This window comes from Protopterus annectens, chromosome 2.part0 (genome assembly GCF_019279795.1).
Source record: "Protopterus annectens isolate FY-2018-M chromosome 2.part0, PAN1.0, whole genome shotgun sequence".
NCBI lineage: Eukaryota > Metazoa > Chordata > Ceratodontiformes > Protopteridae > Protopterus > Protopterus annectens.
The window spans coordinates 1,578,602,995-1,578,624,562 of NC_056728.1; positions in this window are offsets into that span (position 1 = coordinate 1,578,602,995).

Below are 21,568 nucleotides of genomic sequence, written 5' to 3' on the forward strand. Positions count from 1 at the left end.
ACCTATAACACATTTTACCACTTGCTTTTTGGAGACCTGATGTATTGTTGTCAGACTTTCACCATGCCTGGATATTGTTTGGTGTGAGGAACTTCTGCCATCTTCCAAACCTACTCTATAGGGAGGACATATGGAGACTATGGAAGGTTGTTGTGACATGTAGTACACACCTAGTACTTGCTGGAGATTCCTGCTACTCCTTCACTGTTGCTGAATGGCTCCTGGCAGCTTCCCTGGCCAGTTTTGGTCTCGTATTCTCATAGACTTTGGTGGGATTGCCACTCCTTCGCAATGTCACTGTAGCCCCGTATTTTCAACACCTTTTGATGAGTGTCTGCACTGTGTTCCATGGTATGTACAATGCTGTGGAAATGTTTGGATACCCATCTCCAGGCTGATACATCTCAAACATGTGGTCCCTTAGCAGCTTCTTCAGCTGTATGTGAACCATGGCTGTTGTTGCAGCAGGCAACTGGGTATATGTTAGGATAATCCTTGTAGGACAGCTGACCATTAGTTGCTGTTAATCAAAGAGTCTCTGTAATTGATGGCTATTGTGTACCCAATAAGATGTACTGCTGTAGTTATATCAAAAGCTGCCTCAACACAGTACTAGCTTCATCCTGTACACACATATGCATCTAGGTTGTTGTACTATTGTTATGTGTCATTATTGTTCCCCTAACAGATTTGTTTGTTTTACAATTGAATTGTACAGGTCATATGTCACATGAAAGGTTGGCAGTATTCTGAACTTGTCTATTGTGCTCTCATTTTTGTTTATCACACATACCTGGCATTCTAACAGGTGTGTACACCATTTATATGCACTGTATACCACTAATTTCTACAACATGACCCTAGTTTTGGGCCTTTGTCCCCGCATTTTGTTGGTCTTTGTCCAGGTGTCCTGCAATGACAGGTTGTGAGGTATGCTAGAGATATGTGACATCTCCTGTAAATAGGCCCCTGTCATGACCACCATGATGCAATGCAGTAAACAACACCACAGGTGAACATGCAGATATTGCCAAATGGTTGAGTGTAACAGTTATTTATGGTCACATGCATCAACTTTAGCATGCCTGACATACTGGTGAGCCACAACAGGAAAACCCCATACCTACTGGGTTCAGGCTGCTGTCCCATGTGCAGACCAGAGGGACCTATGTAGTTGTGAGGGAGAGGTATTGTCAACAGATTCACATTAGGCATTGCTACAAGATGAATGCTATATTTCTGCACAGGTATAGTACACACTATGATATTACACAATTTGCTGTCCTTCACCATAGATGTGCAGTTGTGTGTATTACTACACCCCACCGACTAATACATTCTGCACTGACATATGCATCTAGAGACTCTGTAGAAGACAATTTAAATGCTACCTCATTACATTGATGTGCACTTTGGCCTTACCTGGATGCTCCTCGCCTGTTGCCTGGGTGCCATCTACCTACCCAACTGCTGTTTTCCGTGTTTGAGTTTGTGTGGGTGATATCCCAAGGTTGGCAAGGAGCTCCTCTGTTGCTGTAAGTGGGCCTGTGCGGCTATCACTGGTAGCAGGACAGTCCCTCGCTACAGCAGCAGTCCTTTGCCGGGCATAATATATCAGGTCAGTTACTCTATGCCTGACCTGATTGTATGTGCGTCCATGGCGGCCCAACATGTTCACTCTGTGGACAATCTCATCAGACAGAGCACTCCGCTCCTGCAGAATTTGCCAGCTATGGCCAGAAAGGATAGCATAGTTTAAGATTACAGCTTCAGTTGATGGCTGCTGTTTCCATACCGGTGTAAGACATTTGCCGCTGCATGGCACCTGGAGGACATACACAGGGAAACACATCACAGGACCTCAGACATTGCCCAGAACCAGTACATGCATATGGACTATCATTAGCCACGACTTGCAAACACATCATATCCCTGTACCTGGCAGCACTGTATGAACATGCATTGTACTTCTTTTCCTGATGTGTCATGTTCCCCCCCATGAGGGCCAATACATTACATAGACCACCATTCATCATCCACTTTTGTGTAGAGGGATGACAGTGGCCATGTTTCTTGCAGATGGGTTGTCAATGGTGCTCAGGGTTTGCTTGAATACACTGTATAATGGAGCTAGAAGCATATGCCTGGGTTCATGTCGGATGCAGACAGGAATGTTATCAGGCTCCAATGGGACTTGCTTTTGTCAACTTTGATTAGGCAGTTTGCACCTGATCCATGATGATGAGATGAGGGGTGTGCAAGCTGTGCATATCCACCTATACTGATGGTGAGCCGGGGGGGGGGGGATGTTTGCCCTAAATCTGTCTGCAGCAGATTGGCTGTAGCTAGGTGTGTGTGTGTGTGTGTGTGTGTGTGTGTGTGTGTGTGTGTGTGTGTGTGTGTGTGTAGGTTACACATGTGTACAACATGTACAGCTTATTCACCTGATGTTTTGCATCCCATGTCAGCGGTTATGAGGCAGCCAGGTACACCTACCCATAGATACCTATGCACAGGTAATGAGTGCTATACATTTCTGTTCTATGTTAGTATGGTACACTGTAATGACAGTCTTGCTGGTCAGTCAGTCAGGTCAACCTGTTAGGGCAGGACATCTGTAGGACAACACACATATATGGTGGCTATGGGCCACAATTAGTGACACTTTCTTCATATTGCTGTAACACACATGTCATTTGATAGTGCAGTAGCCTTTGCATTCAAAGACATACCCTGGAAGATGTCTGATGCTCATATGGCAGGCAGAGAGGTGAAAGGCTAGGTGTGCGGTAGTGATGGTAGGACCTGTTAATGTTGTGTGTATGACTGGTATGGGGACAGAGCTAGCTGATATGCTGGACAGAAGAAAGGTGAATATATTGTGTGCGCCAGAGATCAGATGGAAGGTGTGTACAGCTGTGTGTATCAGAGTCAGGTGCAAATAGTTTTATCATGGTGTGTATGGGTTGGGAAATGGTGTAGGGGTTACCCTGAAGGAACATTATGCCAGGAGTTAATGTTGAGGTGATAAAGAGTGTTGGATAGAGTGGTGTTCAGGAGGATGGGAATTGATCGTGTAATGTTGACAGTTGTGAGTGCATATGCTGCACTAACTGCGTGTGTGATGGATGAGACAGATGTACTTTGGTGTGGTTGGATGAAGTGGTGATGCCTGTACCCAAGGATGACTGAATGGTGATTGGAGCAGATTCCCATGGGCATGTTGGTAAAGGGAACAGAGGGGATGCAGAAGTGATGTGTAGGTATGGTGTTAAGCAAAGGAATGCAGAAGGTGACATGGTGGTGGAGTTTGCAACAGAGGTTGGACATGGGTATGGTGAATACATAGTATTACAAGACCAAGGGACATAGGCTGACATACAAGAGTGGAGGAAGATACACACAGGTAGATTATCTCCTATGCAGGTGGGCCTGTTTGAAGGGTATTGGTAACTGTAAAGTGGTGACAGGGGAAAGTGTAGTTAGTCAGCATGGAAGGTTAGTCTGTGGGACAATGTTGGTGATCACTAAGAGGGGGTGGAGTGTGAAGGTGGCACCACGGATCAAATGGTGTATACTGAGAAAGGGTGATTGTGAGGTTGAGTTCAGGGAAGAGTTAAGACAGGCAGTGGGTGACAGTGAAGAGTTAGCAAATATCTGGGTAACTGCATCTGAGCTAGTAAGGGTGATGAGTAGAATGGGGCTTGGTGCAACATCTACACAGAGGAAGGAAGACCTGGTGGTAGCATGAGGAAGTACAGGGGAGTATACTGAGAAAGAGGTTGGCCAAGGAGAAGTGGGATTGTCAGACCGATACAGAAAGTAGACAGGTGTATAGGGAGATGGGGTGCATGGCAAAGAGTGTGGTGGCAAAGGCTGAGGATGGGGCATCTGAAAGTTTGTATGTCAGGTTGGACACCAAGGATGGAAAATAGGACCTGTACCAATTGGCCTGACAGAGGCATGTAGCTAGGAAGGATGTGCAGCCGATAAGGCTGAGAAAGGATAATGATGGAACTGCACTCATTAGTGAGGAGAGTGTGTTGAGCAAGTGGAAACAGTACTTTGATGTGCTGTTGAATGAAGAGAATGAGAGCATGAGAAGGTTGGATGATGTGGGTGTGGGGAATCATGATCTGCAACAGATTATCGAGGGGGAAGTAAGGATAGTTATGAAGAGGTTTAAGAATGGAAAGGCTATTGGTCCAGATGACATACCTGTGGAAGCATGGATGTGTTTAGGATAAATGGCAGTGGTCTTCTTAACCGGATTGTTTACTGTAATCTCGGAACTTGAAAGGATGCATGAGGAGTGGATGAAATGTGGTTGGGTACTGATTATGAGAATAAGCGTGGTTTGCAGAGCTGTAGTAACTACAGAGGGATAACAATGATCAGTCACAGCATGAGGTAATGGTAAAGGGTAGTGGAAGCTAGGCTAAGAAGGGAGGTGAGGATTACTGATCAGCAGCATGGTTTTATGCCAGGATAGATCAGTACAGATGCAAAGTTTGCTCTGAGAGTGTTGATGGAGACATACAGAGAAGGTTGGGCATAGCTGCATTGTGTCTTGTTGGACTTACAGACAGCATATGATAGGATGCCTAGAGAGGAGTTGTGGTATTGTATGAGGTAGTCAGGAGTGGCGGACGAATCCGTAAGAATGCCACAGGATATGTATAAGGCTAGTGTGACAGCAGTGAGTTCTGCATTGGGAGTGACAGGTGTGTTTAAGGTGGAGGTGGGAGTACATCAGGGATCAGCTATGAGCCCTTTCTTATTTGCACTGGCGATGGACAGGTTGACAGACATGATCAGACAGGAGTCCCCCTAGACTGTGCTGTTTGCAGGTGACATTGTGGTCTGTAGTAAAAGTAGGGAACAGATTGAGGAGACCCTGGAGTGGTGGAGGTATGGTCCAGAAGGGGAGGAATGATGGTCAGCAGGACTAAGACGGAATATATGTGTGTGAATGGGAGGGAGAATGGAGGAAAGGTGAGGAAGCAGGGAGTACAGTTTTCTAAAGTGGATAGGTGTAAATACTTGGGAACAACAGTTCAGAGTAATAGCTAGTGTGGAGGAGAGGTGACAACATGAGTACGGGCAGGATGTGGGTGGTGGGGAAGAGTGTCATGTGTGATTTGTGACAGACAACTAACATTAAGAGTTATAGGGAAGGTTTACAAGAGGGTAGTGAGAACAGCTATATTATATCGGTTGGAGACATTGGCATTGAAAAAAGTGTGACAAGTCAGAGCTGGACATAGCAGAGTTACTGATGATATGATTTGCACTGGGTGTGGCCTACCAGTGTCACAGTCAGTATTGTGCAACACACACTCCAGTAGTGGTCATACGTGAGCCATCCTTTCCTAGGGTGAGTCAGAGCCTTGAGCTGTGTTCAATGTCACTGCAGACAGACACAATTTCTATGGCCATAGGTTCTGCACAGCAATATATTAGTACAGCATGTGTTGTTGAGACATAATATTGTTTGAACTTCCTATTTTCCATGTTTACATTCCCCCTACCACATTCCATTACAGGCTTGATTGTTTGACATAGGTGTGTTTATTTGTTCTCAGTTCAGTTGGTATACTCCATCAGTCTCAGTGTGTGTGTCTGTTTTGTCTGTTTGTTTCTGTGTGTGCATGTGTGTGTGTGTGTGTGTGTGTGTGTGTGTGTGTGTGTGTGTGTGTGTGTGTGTGTGTGTGTGTGTGTGTGTGTGTGTCTCTCTCTCTCTGAGACAGATGTAAGATATACATCTGTTTTGTATAGGCAGTATATTGCCTTTAGTAGATAATGCTCATGAGCAGCTGATGGCCTGTGCACCACTTGGAGTCCCCCACTTGCTAACTGCATGTGAAACAGCTGTGGTATCATTCCCATACCCAATAGCATGGAAACACACTCCTATAACTGAGTACTTCATGTGGGTGTTGCCCCTTTTCCTTGCCTGGGAGGAATACTTCATGGAGGTGTGTGTGACAAACAGCATCACATAGTGTAGTTGGCAATACCTCTTACGACAAACACTGTGGAGACAGCCCAACAAAATTGGGGAGAATATTCCAGACATAGTGACAGAATGTAAGTATTGTTGTTATACAGTTGAACTAATGCTAGTTTGACAGGGCTTGTGTGGATATGGTTGCTCTGCATGAATTTATGTCTGATAGTGTTATGTGGTTGACATAACTGCCAAATGGAGGGCTATCCACAGACTGGCTCAAGTTTGGACTCATATTTGGTGTATTACTCACACATTTTTTGGCCTTGGAAATTGAGTAGCATACTGTGAGGATTGCTGTCAGTAAATTGTAACATCCATGTGTGTTTCTGATTTCATATCCCTCAGAACAGATATGTTACGACAACACTGTTACACCAGCAACTTTCTCAGTTTATGACAGCAATATGTCAATAATGACCCTGTGTTTGGATCCCTGCCCCCAAATATGTCAGGCTTTGTCCAGATTTCATGGTGTAAGAGGTGTATAGGTGTACTATATCATTATATAGTGACTTCATTCCAGATATCATCCCAGTGATGTATCGGACTGCCAGACATGTTATATGTAGACAGCTTTATATATGAGGAAGAAGCCTAGACTTTCTTTGGGACTCTATACAGTTGAGAGGACTGTGTATTTCTGGCAATTGTTGACAGACTGTCAGGATTGTCTAGCATTGTACTGTGAATGTGTTACTTGGCCTGTGTAGGGGGTAGACGTAAGTGTTGAGGGTCCTTTTCTATCTGACTTGGCATGCTGCTCCAGCTTCTGGTGCTCTATCAACTGCATATGCTTATAGGGGCAGCCTGAGACATGTCCCATACCACAATCAGGCGTCAGACTGCACTGTGAATTGGGCCAGTATATATAGGGGTAGTGTGTGAGTGGCAAACATGCTGATGATTTTGTTCACACAGTCCATATACTCTACTGTTCCTGTGTCTTACCAGTATGTCACTTTGAACGTGGTGAGATTGGTTCTGGCTATACACTTTCATGATGGTGTCTGTTGGTCAGTGCTGTTACATCCCTGAAGTGTTTGATATATTTGCAATTACATGTGTATCCCCCCACAGCAAAACTGGGTTTATGTTGTGTCAGTCTGCCTGTAGTTTAGACAGTACTTGGTGACATGCCTAGCAGCTAAGTGTAGTTTCTCTACTGTGATGTTATGTCCAGATATTTATCAGATGTACTGTTGCCTGGCCCCATACATGTTGTGTATGTCTGACACATCAGTGGGATGATGTGAAGATTTATGTCAGTGAGTAGTAGGGAGTAATTTGGTTTTGGACTTGGGCTATTCCCAGTGAGGGTGGTGCTGCATCAACTGTATCACTTTATCTACTCCAGTATTTGGGATGTGTTCCCAGTTTCATAGCTTTACCCCCCCTGGTCAGGCTTGGTTCAGATTTGTTGCACTAAGGGGTTCTGAGCATACCTCTCAACTGGCCAGATTGTTTCAGACAGTCCAGGATTATTGCTCATATGTATGTTCTGTTCCACAGAATCTTTATTTTAATTTCTGTGGTAAATCACTGTGATGATGTGAGGATTTATATCTGTAAATGATGACATACATTTCAGTTTCAGAACTCGCATCCTTCTGGATATATATGCTGACATGAACCCTGTTACTGTAGGAAAATTCTACATTTATAACTGCAGTATGTACATTATGTCCCTGTTCTTGGACCATTGTCCCCCTATTATGTCAGTCTTTGTCCAGAATTATTGTACTAAGAGGTGTAGAGGCATGTTGCTGCGTATGACTCCACGTTTGGAGATGTTGAAGTAGTGGCTCTGGTGTTGCAGTTTGTGAATGGATTGGTGGAAGGTCAGGTAAGTATTTATGTTTGAGTGTGTTGGTTAGGGGCTTTAGTGTGTGTGTAAGTGTGTGTTGTGACTGTGATGTGTGTGTGTGAACGGAATGTAGGTGTGTGGTGGTGTTTTCGTGTGTTTGTCTGTGTAGTGCGATTTTGGAGTTAAAATATTTAAGTAGGGGATGTAGGGGGAGCAGCCCCCTACATGGGGGGGGTTGCAGGGGGATTGCCTCCCTGCTTGTATGTAGTGTAGGTTTGTGTATTTGTGTTTTGGGTGATGGTGTGTATGTGTGTGGTGTATGTTTAGTGTAGTGTTTGGGATTTTAAATGTCGTGCTTCTGGTCTTCCGGTCTTCTCGTCTTTCGGGTATCTGGTCTCAGGATTATGGGCGTTGGTATTATGGATTTTCTGTGTTATGTAGTGAACCCCTATACATATATATATATATATACATATATATATATATATATATATATATATATATATATATATATATATATATATATATATATATATATGTATATATATATATCTTTTTTGATATCTGTATACTTGTTTATATGACAAAATATATGTATATATTCTATACATACTTGTTTTAATATGTATAGCTCCATATATCTGATGTATATACTTTTTAATATTTATCTATCACCATACACATCTATATGTGCATATTTATAAATACTAAACATAACTGATTCCACAGTGTTTGTTCCCTACTATTCTATACCTGTACTGAATGATATATTTGAAAAAACAGCATTCATTGTTACATCTCAGATGGTGTAGAGGTAAACTGCTCTGAGTTTGGTGTACAGGGTCCTTGGCAGGACTGATTGTTTTGTTGCTGGGCAGAATAGTGTCTGATGGAGACAGGGTGATTAAGGTCGTTTTAAGCAGTTGTAAGCAGGTTTGCAAGGGTTTGCACGATGGTAAGTGATGCCAACACACGGTTAAATGAGACACTGCTTAATCTGTGGAGACATTGCTTAGCATTGCGCAAACTCGCTTACTGCTGCTTACTGCAGCTTACTCCCACTTACCCTCACACTCATTTCTTTAAAAGAAAAGAAAAAAGGGGTGATAGGAAAGTGGTGAAAAAGGGGGCACCCATAGGGAAAAACAATATGACAGATATCTAGGGATGTGCAGGATGGGTGTAGGGAAGGTCCATAGCTGTCCATTTCTGATACAGCAACAGTTGTGCATTTGTACAAAATTTGGAGGTGAATTTGGACACTCAAACCCTTGAGAGAGGAGTGAGGACAACAGAAATGCATAGTTAAGCCAATTAGACCAGATTACGTGTCCAGTGGACATGTGTGCGAAATGGACAGCTATGCATATGGTGACATTTTTTTGTGGGAATAGTTTGCCCTTTTTTTTTTTTTTTTTTTTTTATAATGTGAGAGTGGGATGTTGGTGAAGGATTGGGGAAGGATACTAGGCATATTACCAAGCCAAGATTACTCTCTCTTTTACCTACCTTCTACCCAGTGTAATGTACAATTCTCAAATTCTCACAAATCTTAACTAGGCACTCCTGACTAAACCTGAATCTACCTACAAGAAGGTAACTAGATTTGCTGCCCAACAAACCTACAAATCTCATCACTGTGTCTCTCTAAAATATCTAAACTGGCTTGAATTACCCCACCAGCTTCTTCTCTCTCAGCTCCAGATCATCCATTCTATCCTATACCAGCCTTCCTACTGCCCAGCACTATCCCCTGTCATCTCCCATTATTCTCCCTCCAGACCTCTCCGAAGCTCTAACCAAGACCTACTACAAATCTACAAACCCAAGTCTAAATTTGGATGCAACATGTACAGCTATCACCTCACTATTGCCTGGAATAGGCTCCCACTACAAATCAGGACTCTTACACATCCTAAACAATTTAAGACAGCCACAAAAGAGCACTTTAAAAGTCACTGGTCCTGCCACTGCACTCTCTCTCCTTAACATCCCCTACTTCTCATACCTTAATCTACTTTTTGCTCTTAACTCACTCTTCTCACTAGCTCTCTCTAATCTTCCTTGACTACTCTTTCTACTGTCTTCTAAAATCTATTAAGCAGATTGCCTCAGAGGAACATTCTATTGTAATTGTCTTGCCTTCATGCAACTACAGCATGATAAAACTGGTTTTTTTAACCACTTACCCCAAAAACTATACTTATCTTAATAACATATTTCTTTTTATACATCTTGAAATAGTTATGCTATACTCCTGATTATTGACACTGTATAGCATTGTATTGCTACTTAATGCCTTGTAATAATCCTGCAACACTGCTGTTTAATGTTAATTTATAATGAAAATTGTATAATATGTTGGAGCTTTTCTCCGCAGGCCTCCGCTGAAAAAGGGCTCTTCAGCACAGTCAGACAATCCCGATCAACAAATGTAAAATAAAATAAAATAAAAAAAAAATATTTGGGGAGGGAGGTTGAGTAGGAAGACAGACAAGATGGACAAGACAGCAGACAGGGGCAGTATATGCCACATGTGGGTGTAAACACCTTGGAGAGGGAGGGTGGTTGGGAATCGGACATCCACGAGCCCCAAAATGGATACAGTGGGACTGAGGTCTCCATCCATGGGCAGTCAGCACTTCACCTTCACGGCCCCAAGGGTGGCTGTGCTGAGGGCTGAGCAGGAGTGGCAGGCTGACTTTCAAGATGTGTCATACGACCATCATGGTGGCATAGCAGATCTCCAAACTCATTTTGAAGCTCGCTTCACAGCAATCCCTGGACCTGAAGACAGGTGACAGTGTCCTGTCTACTCCCGCTCCCAGGGGGTGGATAGGCCCTATCCCCTGAGGCCATTCCACCCAAAGGTGGTGCAGGATAAGCAGACAAGGAGGTCCTGGGTTGGGTCCCAGATTTGCTGGGCCCAGTTCCACGGCCAGGTGAGGTGGGACAGGCGGATCCACTGGAATCGGTCTTCCCAGAAGTGCTATGGTGTTGCAGTTTTATAGCATATATTGGTTAGTCATGAAAACCACATTCCAGGATTAGTTATAACAGCATATATAGGTATTCCCATTAACCCAAAACAACAGGTTTGGAACAGTTGCATAACAAACAGAACACATGCATATATGGAACCACAGTGGGCATTATAACAGCATGCAGGTTACATTAATAGCAACAGGTGACCAGTGATAGTATTTGAACAGGGAACATAAATAGTGAAATGGTTAAATATTTGTAGAACAATAGGACACATGTCCCAGCAGTAGGTTTGGTGAAAAACATACCCATTGATTTATGTGTTTAGATTATTGGTGCAGATAGGATGGGGGAGACAGATGTCAATTAACAACTGTAATGGCTTCAATTGCTCACAACTTTAATGATCATTGCTCTAGTCATTACTCTCCAGGTATTACTGCACTTTACATCGACATATCGCCTTGGGTTGGGCAGTGATATGTTTGTACACAGTGTATAATTACAGCCTTCTTACAGCTAATTTATACCTTTTTTACTTGGCAGACCTGTGGAGGAAATATCTGTTAACACTACCTGACTGTTTTTATCCATATTCACATAGTCAGGGTTACATATGTGCACTCATACTGTGTGTGCGTGTGTGTGTGTGTGTGTGTGTGTGTGTGTGTGTGTGTGTGTGTGTGTGTATGTATGTCTGCTACTGCCATACACTGCCTTGATTTCTACTGGTCACCCTGGGTGTGGGCAGCAGTGACCACTAGCTGTGACAGCGTGACACTTGAGGTACATTTCTTGGAGGAGACTACTTGGTGTATGTACTTATCTTGCTGTCATTTGCAGCCTTGAGGTTGGACAGTGGGTGTTGTACACAGTGTATAAGTACAGACTTCTTACAGCTAAGATATACTTTTTCTTACCTGGAAGACCTGTGGAGAAAATTTCTAACACTACCTGACTGTTTCTACACATATTCACATATTCCTGGGTGAAATTATGCATACAGTTTATTACCACTCCCGGGATTCGAACCGTGTCTGCTTGTGCAAAAGGATGGAACAAAATTTGTAATTCATCAGAGCAGTTTGTCTGTTTTCTGCCTAATACTCTCTTGGTTGTATAATCTGACCTTGTAATTCTGATATTCATGTATGGCAGATAGTTCTTATACTGTGTATTCATACTTTGACATAGCACAGTCTGGAAAACACTGGTTAATGCAACATTCCTATTCAGGTATCAGACTTTGGTGCATGGAACATTTTATATAGTTAATCTCCTGTTTTGCAACTCCACAATCTTTGTCAGATGAGCCTTGATTATTTAATCCTTTCAGAGCTATAGTTGTTGTGCAGAAACTGTACACATTTTGATTCATATCACCATATACCAAAGTAAACACAACCAGTCCAAGGTTTTGACTTTTATTGACAGGTACTGACACTTTTATTGATATATACCTGTACATCACTATTACTCTGCTAATGTCTCATTTATTCAGTACAAACCATACCCATTTTTAAATACTGACAGGTAACATTCTACTACTTTCTATTTATTTGTCAATGCACCAAATACCTTCGGAATCACCAATGAGCGCTGTAAACTCCAGTAACCACAACGTGAGATTCTTCAAACACGATGTTTAATCCACATAATGCCAAAATATAATGAAAACAGACATACACGACTTCCCAGTGCTATAGTTGTACGTGGATAAAATTATTCAAGTACAGGATGTAAACATAACATATCGAAAGTACGTAGCACCGGTGGACAAACAAAAAAGATGCCAATAATAGATCAAACAGTTTAGCGCTTTCAACCAAAGTAACCTGGTCTTCTTCAGAACTGAATCTGTAAACAACCATCCAGTTTAAATAGATTCATTGGCGCCAAAAAAAATGTTACTCCTTAAAGGTACAATGTTACCCATTGAATCGCTGTATCCCACATGCATTTAGTATCTATTTCTACTGCGTTTTGGTAAAGCTAGTTGTACTAGCCTATATACAATGAAACAATAAATATGCAATAATATCAGATTAAAAACATAAAAATGCATAGACCAAATGACTACATCTAAAGTAAATGTCTGGAATGTATCACCCCTGACTGTAACAAATACAGAATTGCCATAATAGCTGCCATAATATTTCCAAAGTGTGCTTAGTAGTCAGTGGGTATACAGACTCATTTAGAATTCTATAGAGTAAAAGAATAATAATAACCACCATATAGTTAACATATGTAAAAAATATATATAAAAATAGATAAAAAGTATTGTCCAGAAAACTTGTCCCTACTCTGCGTTGTCATAGATCTAGTAAAAAGACTACAAAATACATTCCTTGAGGCTTATAGTTCAAAATTGGATAATATTGGAATAAAAGTTATTTACTAAAAAATGTTTTTAATAAAAAATTTTTTTGGTAATTATTAATAATATTATTATTGGTGTGTGTGGACTCGTAGTGTGTAAAATATATATAATATTAATGTGTAAAACTTCATAAGTATATGTTTATGACATAAAATTCTAATTGTATAAAAGTATTCAAACTGTATAAAACTACTCTACCCAAATATAGCACTAAATGTATAAAATACTAGTAGTGATATTTAAAATTTGATAGTAATGAAGAATGAATATAGATTAAAAATCAACAACATAAGTTGATATACATAATTACAAAATGGTAGAAAACACCATAGTTGATTCGTATACAATAATATTAAAAAATTGTTGTAAAAAATGTATATTGAAGGTTTTATAAACATTGTTAGATCCTAAAAAGTATTATATAAGTAACCATATTATACTAGAGATTTAATGTGAGAAGGGGACTAATTAAATAAATAAAAGTATAATCAAATAAAAGCATTTTAGTATTGTACATCCTATTCATAACAGCGAAATAGTAAAACGATGACTAAAAACCTCATAAGCTATGTCCAAAATTAATACATAGACTATAACAGTAAACTTTTCGTTGATATACTGTCATTTAGTCCTGGTGGACTGGTGGCATCCAAATATATTTGCCACCATGTTTCTCTAAATGCAAGTAAACCCCTGAGGTCACCACCCCTAGGATTGTTGTAAATTTCTTCTAAAATTGCAAATTTGAATGTATGTTCAATTCCAGATGATGCAACATGCCTATACAAGGCATTAGTTGTGTCCCTGGTCTTAATACTGTATAAGTGGTTGTATATACGTTTTTTCAAACTTCGTTCTGTCCTACCAACATAAAATGCCGTACAGATATCACACTTAGCTAAATAAATAACTTGTTTTGTGTTGCAATTTCCATTCTTACATGTAATTACATTTTTGTGTCCATTCTGGAGTAAAATTTTTTCATCACAATACATATATTTGCAATAATTACAGAATCCACATTTTCTACTACCTATGTTGTTACTATTATTCTTGCTATCATCTTTGTGATATTCTAATAATTTTTTCATGTTTTGTCTCATCCTATATACAAATTTCGGTTTAGTACCCAAGATGTTGACCAAGTGCTGGTCGCTACTGATCAAGTACCAAAATTTGTAAATAATTTTTTTAATTTTGTCGGCCCCAACATTATAGGGTATAATACAAGCATTTTGGTATCTTGGACCCACTCCTTCATTATTCTTATTAGGAACATTTTGTATATCACCTGACCCTAGTAAAGGTTTGTATTTTGTACCCACTATATGTGACACAACCTCATCCATCATAGATTTAGGATACCCTCTTAGGGAAAAAAATTCCTTAATTTGTAAAAGTTCGCTTTTCATGTCTTCAAACTCAGATACCATTCTGGCTGCTCTAATACATTGTCCTTTAAAAACATTGTATTTGACTTTAGGGGGATGACAACTAGTGTAATCCAAATAGTTGTTGGAAAAGGTAGTTTTCCTGTAGATTTTAGAACTCACTTTCCCTTCTTCATGTGTTATATAAGTGTCGAGATATGGCAAGCCTGTTTTGTCGATCGCATGCGTGAACTTCAAATAATCACTACTATTGTTTATAAAATCAATAAAACCAAGTAGTTCTACTTCACTTCCTTGCCATAAAATATATAGATCATCCAGAAATCTGGAATAATAAATAACCTTAGAAAAGAAGTGACTCTTAAATAACATGTTGTCCTCCCAATGTAGCTAATTTATACCTTTTTTATTTGGCAGACCTGTGGAGGAAATATCTGTTAACACTACCTGACTGTTTTTATCCATATTCACATAGTCAGGGTTACATATGTGCACTCATACTGTGTGTGCGTGTGTGTGTGTGTGTGTGTGTGTGTGTGTGTGTGTGTGTGTGTGTGTGTGTGTGTGTGTGTGTGTGTGTGTGTGTATGTCTGCTACTGCCATACACTGCCTTGATTTCTACTGGTCACCCTGGGTGTGGGCAGCAGTGACCACTAGCTGTGACAGCGTGACACTTGAGGTACATTTCTTGGAGGAGACTACTTGGTGTATGTACTTATCTTGCTGTCATTTGCAGCCTTGAGGTTGGACAGTGGGTGTTGTACACAGTGTATAAGTACAGACTTCTTACAGCTAAGATATACTTTTTCTTACCTGGAAGACCTGTGGAGAAAATTTCTAACACTACCTGACTGTTTCTACACATATTCACATATTCCTGGGTGAAATTATGCATACAGTTTATTACCACTCCCGGGATTCGAACCGTGTCTGCTTGTGCAAAAGAATGGAACAAAATTTGTAATTCATCAGAGCAGTTTGTCTGTTTTCTGCCTAATACTCTCTCGGTTGTATAATCTGACCTTGTAATTCTGATATTCATGTATGGCAGATAGTTCTTATACTGTGTATTCATACTTTGACATAGCACAGTCTGGAAAACACTGGTTAATGAAGCATTCCTATTCAGGTATCAGACTTTGGTGCATGGAACATTTTATATAGTTAATCTCCTGTTTTGCAACTCCACAATCTTTGTCAGATGAGCCTTGATTATTTAATCCTTTCAGAGCTATAGTTGTTGTGCAGAAACTGTACACATTTTGATTCATATCACCATATACCAAAGTAAACACAGCCAGTCCGAGGTTTTGACTTTTATTGACAGGTACTGACACTTTTATTGATATATACCTGTACATCACTATTACTCTGCTAATGTCTCATTTATTCAGTACAAACCATACCCATTTTTAAATACTGACAGGTAACATTCTACTACTTTCTATTTATTTGTCCTGAATACTACAAGCTAGATTTGTACTCATCAGCCTCGTGATGCAGCCTTAGCAGTCTGCTGGCATGGGTGTCCATGTTCGTGGCTCTCTCATCTGCAGCTGTACAGGAGGTAGAGAAACATTTATGCATACCTATCCATCACATACACAGGCTGAACTTTGGAAAACACTTATTGATACTGATACTTACACACAGCTGGGACATTTCTCGCCCATGCATCTTGGACCTACCTGTCCAAGATCTCAGTCTTCCTATGCTTCAAGTTAGCAAAGTGGTGCCGGACCTGCTCACCAGTCTGAGGGATGCCAGTGGTACTGGTGAGGTCACTTGCGAGATGGTCCCAGGCCTCAACTTTGTATTGGGAGCTCTGGTACTGGTCCTGCAGCAGTTTTATTTCAGGGTCTTGTAATAGGAGTCCAACCATGACCCTGGACTACTGAATGCCTCAGTGCTGCGCCTGAATGTGCACACCTTCAGCAACACCAGTCATAGTGTCTGCAGTGATGAGCTGCAACTGGTTATGGGCTTTATTTCTGCCTGCGAGGTTTAAATAGGGCTGATTTCTCACACTTTGCCATGATTGGATGGTTTTGAATATACTGAGTTAAGCTAAGTGACGGCCAAACCGGCTTAGCACAAATAAGCATTGCTTAAAGGGGTAGATGCTAAGCATGGCTTACCAGTGTGCAAATCTGCTTAGCTCTGCTAATTATTGCTAAGCATACAAATTTAAGCAATTCTTACTCTAGCTAAGCATAGCTGAGCAAAATTTAGCATTGCTCAGCTTTCATTTTATGGACTATCATGATTGTGGGGTTGATTCCTTCTTAATGACATCTTATGATATGTATGTTTTCCTTCCATAACATCCCCCTATGTGCTTTCATTACATTATATTCTTTTGTGGCTATACTGTATGGTACACTTGTGTTTATAAGGAGGTTTCACATCTGTACTACACTGACACCTCACATTTGGACCTGCTATACTACCCTGGTTAACAAATATATATTATTCACTACCTATTTATAAAAAAGATACTTTTAGTGTTGTTTTCACATATAAAAATGAATGGACTGCATTGGGGCTTGAATGCCTGTATACTAAGCGAGCACTCTAACCACTAAACTATTTCACTTTGACAGCTTTGGCTGTATGTTTCTATTTAGCACCTTCGGATGTTTCAGCTATGGTATACACAGCTGTGCGACTCGCACACCTACTCAGCTATGCTTAAACTTTATTGGGAATGGAAAAAAAATAAAATAAACCTGTTTTATTTTTATTTACTGTAGGGGTATGCACATTGGTTTCTGCATCTTAGGGGAGGACATCTGGACAGCTATATCATACATGGGGGAACTGGTTTAAATGTTCCTCTCAGGAACATGCTTACTTATTTGATATGCCAGCATGTACAGTGGCATACCATTCTGGACATTATCTGTGCTGGACCATTGTGGGGGGGGGGGCTGTGCTTTTGTGTGATTTGTAGTGTAGCTTGTCTGCAGACACTGTTAAGTTATGATAAAAGTGTCTGCAGACACTGTTAGTTGCTTTGGAATTGCCATATGGCAATTCTAGAGTGCATGGGGCATGTGTACTTTGCGAGCACTGCTCGAACACGCTCCCTGCACTTGTACACGGATCATGTCTGTGTGGAGAATACAGCAGAGCACCTGCATTAATATGCAAGGCATAGTGCTGTTCTACATGGGCATGATCCGTTCAATGCAGGAATAGCACTATTCCTGCACGGAGTGTACTGAATCCTGGGGTTCATCATTTGGGACTTCTACAAACTTAAAAATAAAACCGACGAAATCAGGGAAAACTTCAACTTAAGAAAAAATACATTATCATCATTAGACACATCATGGAACTCATTGCAACTTTCAAAAACATACCCAAATATGTGCAAACAGATGTTAATACTTCATTAACAATTCTGAGATGTCCATTGTATAAAAAGAAAATACTTTCTACTGTGTACAAATTAATTACAGTAATAAAATATCAAGCCTGTACCCTATTCTCTAAATACTGGAATGTAATAGACAATAAAATTACCATGGAACAAGTTTCACATGCTATAAAGAGTACTGTTAAATTATTTCCTTTTAGAAATCTACTATATACACAATTAATGATCAATAATAATGTTTATTTCACACCAGTCACACTTAACAAATTTAACTCAAACTCTTCTCCTTTCTGTTCTTTCTGCCTGAAGATGTATGCAGACCTACTTCACATACTCCGGTATTCCAAATTTGCTCAAAATCTATGGGGTTCATTAACAGTCAGGCTAGAAAAGATGGGATATGGAAAAACTACTATTTCATGGGAGTTTGCAATCCTTCACATTACCACAGACAGAATACCCAAGCAGAAATTCCACATTCTTATTGTTCTTTTCATGTTAATGAAACTTTATATCACTCAAAACTGGTTAGATAGATCCATATTAGCATGGGAGGGATACAGAAACATGGCACTCAAATACATCACCTCCCATAAAATTATAACAAGATATAGCAAAAACGTTCCTACTACCAGAGGTTTTGGGGTTTTATCACTGACCACATTCTTAAGGAATAATACCCTTTGTAGTTACTACAGACATTAGCTTATAATAATTACTACCTTCTGTCCCCTGAATGTGTAATAATAAAATAAGCAGGGTCAATTCTGCAGTTTCGTATTAACTGTATAGAACATACAAAACAGTCAAACTCCCTGCTCTATGAGATTTCTCATCATGGCAGTTGTAAATATTGCATATAGTTGTGGGATAACTAAAGGTCAAAAATCTTTATATCAGGTTATACTACTATTTTTTTTAAATGCAAAACTATCAACAGTACTGTTGCTTATGTGCCATTTCCTTGTTTATTATAACCTTGCTGGTAAATTATCTAGATGGTCTTACACCCATATGGTTGTATTCTTTGTTTGTATGTACCCACTTTGTACATTGGACTGTTGTAAATTTCTTGGTGAATTATCTCTGAAATAAATAAAACAAGATTTCTGAAAAAAAAAAGTTTTTTAATGTCTTAATGGTGAATTGCAGTAAAGACATTTATTTTTTAAAAAATAGGTTAGGTAAGAATAGGAGAAGGAAGATAGAATAAAGGTATCATTTTTTTCAGAGACAGGTTCACTTTTCCTTTTTCTCAAGAGGAAAAACTAGGGAAGGATATAAGGAAAGGTGATGGTATGGCAAACATGCAAACACATAATATAGACAAAATACTGACATGGTAGGTGATGACACACTGAAAGAGGGGAAGGATAGTGGAGTTAAAGACATCATACAAAGGTAGGACTTTGTTGATGGAGATTATTGGACAACAAACAGCTGTAACAATCAAAAAGTGCAGAGTGATAGTTTTGGAATTGTTGTGTACTGACATTGTAAAATTCAGAACAACATTCTACAGGTGGAAGCAGCGTTGTCTTCTGTTGTATGATTGTGTGTTCTGGTTTGTTAACGATTACAGTAGAGGTAATGAATGCTTACTGTACATGCAGTCATTGCCATATGTATGCTGTACTGGCATTGTGAGAAGAGATTTTTCATAGAGCGGACTTGATACAATAGCAGCAACAGCAGCAGTATCACGGTTCAACATAACCTGCACAGGAAATGATTGTTATACATTTTATTGTATGTACTGGAAATGCTTTAACTAGCACCAGCATATGGAAATGGTACAGTATTGCAGATAAGGGTAGTGATACATGCATAGAACAAAATATATAGAATCTGCATGGCAGTAGATGCAACTGAAACAATCTTATCTATTATCACCCCTTGGGTGAGGTACTTATATAATACATGCAGGTGTGTTGGCTCTATATAGGTCTTGTCCTGTACAAAGACAGTCTGTGATCATAATGATATATATTGTAGGTGTCTATGTACAGAATCCCATGCAAGGACTGTCATAACAAATGCTAGATCAAAAATAACAAGTGTTACACAGAAAACAGTCGGCACAGCTGACTGGAAAAAATCCCTTCTTGGGTAACCTGAAATACAGGCTGAGCATGGCATGCATAGTGCTTACACAGTTACCTTACTTGGGGGAGGGATATCATCATGTGGGTAGTTTTTTAAGCCAGTGCATGCCTGACTCTCTCTCTCTCTCTCTCTCTGTCTGTCTCTCTCTCTCTCTCTCTCTATATATATATATATATATATAGATATATATAAAATTTAATCTACAGATGTCTAGTATCATCACAGAATTGCACCACAGATTGCGTGTAGACAGCAATGTTTACTAAATGTATGAATATCCATGTACTCAGACGCTTTCTGTTTTTCCCAGCACAGCCTAGTGCTTGGCAAATGGAAAGTACATAAATGTTTGTTCTTCCGTGCAGAAAATAAGCTCCTGCTGTTGGCCCTCCATAGCGACAGTTGATGGATGTTCAGCCTGGAGATATCTGGCTGGTCCTCCCACTGCCATGTCTTGCAAGATGCAGTTAATGATATCAGTGCTATCAGTGGCCAAGGAAGGGACTGCCAGCAGGTGGGAAAGCAGGCCACTGACATTATTTGTGATGCATAAAAGCACGTTGTGACCTGGTATGGGAAGGCAGGACAAATGGAGGTAGTTCATTGAAGAAACCACCATCAACCGAGCCAGAGGCGTTCTTTGCCTCTCTATGTGGGAGATCAGAAATGTCAGTATCTCATCACAGGGTGCTGGGTTTTGGTGTACTACTGCAGCATTCTCCTAGAATCTCAGTTGAAGATGCCCCAAGAGTTTATCAGTAGACTTGGGGTGAATGCATACTGCTTAACTGTGTACCATAATATGTATCACTAAGGGCAGTTTCCTTTGTTGTGTAGGAACACCTGGGCTTCAAATAAGAAGAGCACCTGCACAAGGTAAGGGCTACCTTATTATGTTTTATCACAATAAGCTATGCTTTTTATTTATTTATTTATTTACTGGGAGTGACATACTGGCCCTAGTCATTATGGGCATTTTTTGTTTTGTGTCTTCACAGTTGACATACTATCTAGCTCCTTCCCTGTGGATATACCACTGTTTGAAGCTGCAGATTATGCTGACTTTGACAATGATGGTGGTGAACAGTTAGCCTGGTCAGTGGAAACTGTGTCTGCACTGGACACAGGGAATGTGGAATACAGATCCCCTACCTAGTCAGTTGATATGACTTCTGTGCCTGTGGATCCCACAACAGATACAAAGATAAACAGTGTGGGGCAAGTTGCTGCCAACAGATCTAGCTCACTCCTAAGTAGATAAGAAGGACATACAAGATGCGGCAATGTAGAAATCTTAACGACTACCTTAGTAATTTTGAAAGCAGCGGATAGTTTTTGCAAAACGAAGATGTGGCAAACTTAGATTTCAGTAAAGAATCTGGTATGACACTAGACAGGATAGATTGAACCAGACTATCTCTGAGTAGACTACAGGGTGGAAGCAGGTGTAACAATTTGCACTGACAAGATTTCATGCAGGGTCATAGTAAGCAGAGTCTGGTTA